Source organism: Trichechus manatus, unplaced genomic scaffold, assembly GCF_000243295.1.
Source record: "Trichechus manatus latirostris isolate Lorelei unplaced genomic scaffold, TriManLat1.0 scaffold00002, whole genome shotgun sequence".
Taxonomy (NCBI): domain Eukaryota; kingdom Metazoa; phylum Chordata; class Mammalia; order Sirenia; family Trichechidae; genus Trichechus; species Trichechus manatus.
In genome coordinates this window covers 1,140,761-1,146,368 of record NW_004443938.1, presented here as the reverse complement: position 1 = coordinate 1,146,368, position 5,608 = coordinate 1,140,761, and positions in this window count along the sequence as shown.

The following is a 5,608-nucleotide window of genomic DNA, read 5'->3' as shown; positions in this document are numbered from 1 at the left end:
CTAATCTTGTCAACCTCATCAGTATAACCTCAACACAGTGATAGAATTTACAACACATAAGGAGATCACATATAATCTCATCATAGTGATAGAGTTTACAACACATAAGGAAATCACATCAGATTACACAATCATACAACACTGGGAATCATGACCCAGCCAAGCTGACAGGTATTTTGGGTGGACACAACTCAATCCATGACAGCACCTTTGAAGTTCTAATGTCCTGTCATTAGGTGGTTAGATCTGTTACTAGGTATGTGAGCCCAGGAGTCCATTTCCTTTTCTTGTATGGATTCAGCTTAGGTGTCCAAGTAGTCAGTCACCACGTTTGTGATGCAGGCTCTCACCTACAGTCCTAGATGGGCAGAGGTGATTGGAGTAGGCACAGGTATCTGGCTGCAGTAGTGGGTCAAGTACTGAGCAAAGCAGGGGGCTGATGGCTGCCCCTGAGTGTCTGGGAGGAAAGCATGTCCCTGTTCCCTACAGTGCATAGGTGGGTGAGTTTTACAGCTGGACTATGGGCACCCAATGCTGTTGGCTGTAAGGACTGGGAGGCACCACTTATTCTTATCATAAAAGGGACCACAGGAAGCGTCTGACTATTCCTCCACCTTGACCACATCTATATAGGAATGAGTTTTAATACGTCTTGATAAGAAATGCACGTGCTCAAGTGATAAGGAAAATTACTCGCAACATGCAATGCAGTGAAAAGATCATACTCAGCTCACACAATAGGTCATGAAGTGCAGACTCGGGCCTAGCTACACTTGTTCTTTCAGGCTCATGACATTGAACACGTCACTGAATGCCTCTGAACTTCAGTTGTCTTCTTGTTACACAGCAACAATGATCCTCTCAGTGTCCCTGGGTGGAGCAAATGGTGTGAGGCAAGGTCAACTTCACAGCAACTGTTTTTTGTTTTTTTTTTTTTAATAGTCCTTTTGAAATTGTAAACAAGAACTCCATGAAGTAATCCTGTGAAATTAGTTTGTAAAGGACACACCAGTGTGCGTCATTGCTGGGTGAGCATGGCATGAAAGTTATTTCCCAATATATTTAATTTTACCTTTGCTGGATGTGTATGGCTTATGAATTTTTTTTCAGTGTTATAAACCCAGGATTAACAACGCTTTCTAGCTGGACACTGGGAGAAGGAAGAGCCACTGCTTTGGAATCTCTGTGAGTTTTCCTTTGGTCCATTAAATGACTGGGCTTGCACACTCCTTGTGGAAGGCAGTAAACCAAAAGAGAAAGAGAATACTTTAATTCTGGGAGGAAGAAGGAGAATTAGACTGCAGGGGGCAGGAAGTATGTTCTGTAGGGTGGAACGCTCCCAAGACTTGCAATTCAGGGACCATGCAGAGGAAACCTGGGGTGACTGGGGAACTAGGTAGGGGGCCCCTCCGTGTCCAGGGGACAGAGCCCTGCTTTAGGTGGAAGCGGAAGCAAAGTGCAACCCAATAAGAAAAGAAATGCAGATTTATGATAAGGACAAGGAGAAAATGACCACATCCTGGACGCAACCAAAGTTGGATTCCTGGACAAAGCACTCCAGTTAAAAGTCAGCCTGGCTCATTTCCTAATCCTAGAGAGCCAGACACTCTCACTACTGTAGTAATTACAATTGCCTACCTGGCCATGGCTAGAATCTGAGATGTTGACTTCACTTGGACTGGTTAGCTTCCAAGTCATAAACTCAAATCTCCCACTCTCTGATTATAATTTCTCTGTATGTTCCATTCACTTACAGACACCACATTTTAGGTTCTCACTCTCACCAGATGAATTGTGGAATGACAACTAGGACATCATACATGAAGAAAACAAGAGGTCATTAAAAAGACAGGAAAGAAAGAAAAGACCAAAATGGAAGTCAGAAGAGACTTTGAAACTTGCTCTTGAATGTAGAGTAGCTAAAGCAAATGGAAAATGAGGAAGTAGAAGACCTGAACAGAAGATTTCAAAGGGAAGCTCGAGAAGACAAAGTAAAGTATTAAAACGACATGTGCAAAGAGCTGGAGATAGAAAAACAAAAGGCAAGAACACTCTCGGCATTTCTCAAGCTGAAAGAACTGAAGAAAAAATTCAATTCTCAAGTTGCAATACTGAAGGATTCTATGGGGGAAATTTTAAACAATGCAGGAAGCGTCAAAAGAAGATATAAAGGAATACACAGAGTCACTGTACAAAAAAGTATTGGTCGACATTCAACCATTTCAGGAGGTAGCATATGATAAAGAACCGATGGTACTGAAGGAAGAGGTCCAAGCTGCACTGAAGGCATTGGCGAAAAACAAGGCTCCAGGAACTGACGGAATACCAATTGAGATTTTTCAACAAATGGATGCAGCTCTGGAAGTGCTCACTCATCTATGTTAAGAAATTTGGAAGACAGTTACCTAGCCAACCAGCTGGAAGAGATCCATATTTGTAGCCATTCCAAGGAAAGGGGATCCAGCAGAATGAAGGAATTATCGAATATTATCATTAATATCATACACAAGTAAAATTTTGCTGAAGATCATTCAAAAGTGGTTATAGTAGTACATCAACAGGGAACTGCTGGAAATTCAAGCTGGATTCAGAAGCGGATGTGGAATGAGGGATAGCATTGCTGATGTCAGATGGATCATGGCTGAAAGCAGAAAATACCAGAAAGATATTTACCTGTGTTTTATTGACTATGCAAACACATTCAACTGGGTGGATCGTAACAAATTATGGATAACATTAAGAAGAATGGGAATTCCAGAACACTTAATTGTGCTCATGAGGAACCTGTACTTAGACCAAGAGGCAGTCTTTTGAACAGAACAAAGCAATACTGCATGGTTTAAAGTCAGGAAAGTTGTGCATCAGGGTTGTATCCTTTCACCATACTTATTCAATCTATATGCTGAACAAATGCCTGAGAAGCTGGACTGTATGAAGAACAGGGCATCAGGACTGGAAGAAGACTCCTTAACAACCTGTGATATGCAGATGACACAACCTTGCTTGCTGAAAGTGAAGAGGACTTGAAGCACTTATCGATGAAAATCAAAGACCACAGCCTTCAGTAATGGATTATACCTCAACATAAAGGAAACAAAACTCCTCACAACTAGACCAATAAACATCATGATGAAATATTGAAGTTGTCAAGAACTTCATTTTACTTGAATCTACAGTTAAAGCCCATGGAAGCAGCAGTTAAGAAATCAAACGAAGTATTGCATTGGGCACAGCTGCTGCAAAAGACCTGTTTACAAATGTTAAAAAGCAAAAATGTCCCTTTAGGACTAAGAACAACTGCCTCTTGATCTATGCACAGGTTCCTTAGTTTTCTGGAATTCCCATTCTTCTCAATGTTATCCATAATTTGTTATTATCCACACAGTTGAATGTCTTTGCATAGTCAATGAAACACAGGTAAACATCTTTCTAGTATTCTCTTCTTTCGGCTATGATTTATCTGACATCAGCAATGATATCCCTGGTTCCATTTTGCCCATAGAATCCTTCAATATTGCAATTCGAGGTTTGAATTTTTTCTTCCGTTCTTTCAGCTTGAGAAATGCCAAGCGTGTTCTTCCCTTTGGTTTTCTGACTCCAGGTCTTCAACATTTCATTACAATGCTTCACTTTGTCTTCTTGAGCTGCCCTTTGAAATCTTCTGTTCAGCTCTTTTACTTCATCATTTCTTCCATTCACTTTAGCTACTTGACGTTCAAGAGCAAGTTTCAGAGTTACTTCTGACGTCCATTTTGGTCTTTTCTGTCTTTTTAACGACTTTTGCTTTCTTCATGTTTGATGTCATCCCACAACTCATCTGGTCTTAGGTCATTAGTGTTCAATGAGTCAAATCTATTCTTGAGATGGTCTCTAAATTTAGGTGGGATATACTCAAGGTATATCGTACTTTGGCTCCATGGACTTGATTCAATTTTCTTCGATCTCAACTTGAACTTGCATATGAGCAATTGATGGTCTGTTCTGCAGTTGGTCCCTGTCCTTGTTATGACTGATGATACTAAACTTCTCCATTGTCTCTTTGCACAGATGTAGTCAATTTGATTCCTCTGTATTCCATGTATATAGTCATTGTTTATGTTGCTAAAGAAAGGTATTTGCAATGAATAAGTCATTGGTCTTGCAAAATTCTATCATGCAGTCCCTGGCGTCTTTTCCATCTTCAAGCCCCTATTTTCCACTGACATCGATCTTTCTTTCATTAAATCCCATTAAAATAATCACTCTTTATTCTCTGATTGGAACCTTCCTAAATTCAGTGTTAAGATGAATGTTATTTTATGAAATAATATTAATAGTATATGGCAGATTTTTAAAGATTTTTTTATAGTAGCTGTTTTTAACAATCTTACTTGGAAAAAATTTTTAAAATTGGCAACATATTCTGTCTTCCCACATTTCCTGTTTCTTTTGTTCAAAAATAGCTGGAAGTCTGGAATCTACTGGCCTTGACCATGAGCTTTTTGGTTCAACTCAACAAATATATGAACACCTCCTACACACAATCCTTTGTCCTGGGCACAGGAGGTGCCAAGATGAATAAGAAATAATTGCTGCCCTTGAGGGGATTGGTCAAATGGGAGAAAAGACATTAAAAGCTTACTGAAATACAGTGAGGTACATGCCATTGCAGTGTTAATTCAGAAGTGTGAGCAAGGTGCCAGGGAGCACAGATCCTGATCCTACTGAGTCTGCCTGGAGGAAAGAGGTGGTTTCCAGACAGGAGTAACCTCAACAGCCTCTTCAAAAGTGGGTGTAATAAATGAATGTGTCAAAAAACTTAAAAACAAAAATTTAAATTATTCATGAAAAGCACAATTATTTTTATGCATTTCAGTGAGTAGAAAACCACACAGTAGGGAAAGAATTTTCTACTCACTGAGCTATGCAAGAATAATTCACCATTTGTGAAAATTTACATTTGCATCTTCAGCTCCAGTACTTCATACGAAGCACAAGGATAAGTATCTGTAATTGTCTGTTCTGGTTATGGATTGCTGTACAACAAACAACTCCAGAACTTAGTGACTTAGAACAATCATTTTATTTTGGTCAGGATTTTGTGGGCCAGGAATCTGGGAAGGGTTCAGCTGGGTGGCCCATCTCTTTCCCAGGAGCATCAGCTGAGTGGCTTCACCTGGGGTGTGATCATTCAACTTAGAGATGCTTGAGACCCACTGGCCTAGAACACGTACCTGCTGGTTAAGCTCAGCAACTATCTAAACACCTGAACAACTCCTGGTGACCTCATGTATAACAAAATGAAACGTTGCTTGGTCCTGTGCCATCTACATGATCACTGGTATATTTGAGTCCACCTGTATAATTAGGTCATAAGTCATTTAAATAATTCTCTAACTGACGTGTATTTAGGTCATTTTCAATTTTTTGCTCAACTGTGAAAACAATTTTCAAACAAAAGTAGGATAGCATCCTTGCAATTCATGCTTGCAAACATATTTATTTATTTAGAAGTATTTGCCAGATTTGAAGTTTGTAGGTCAAAGGATATGCATTGATGCTGTCTAAGACCTGGACTAAAACATCTATTTTAGCTAATGTTTCTCTGATGGCTAAAGCAATCTTATTT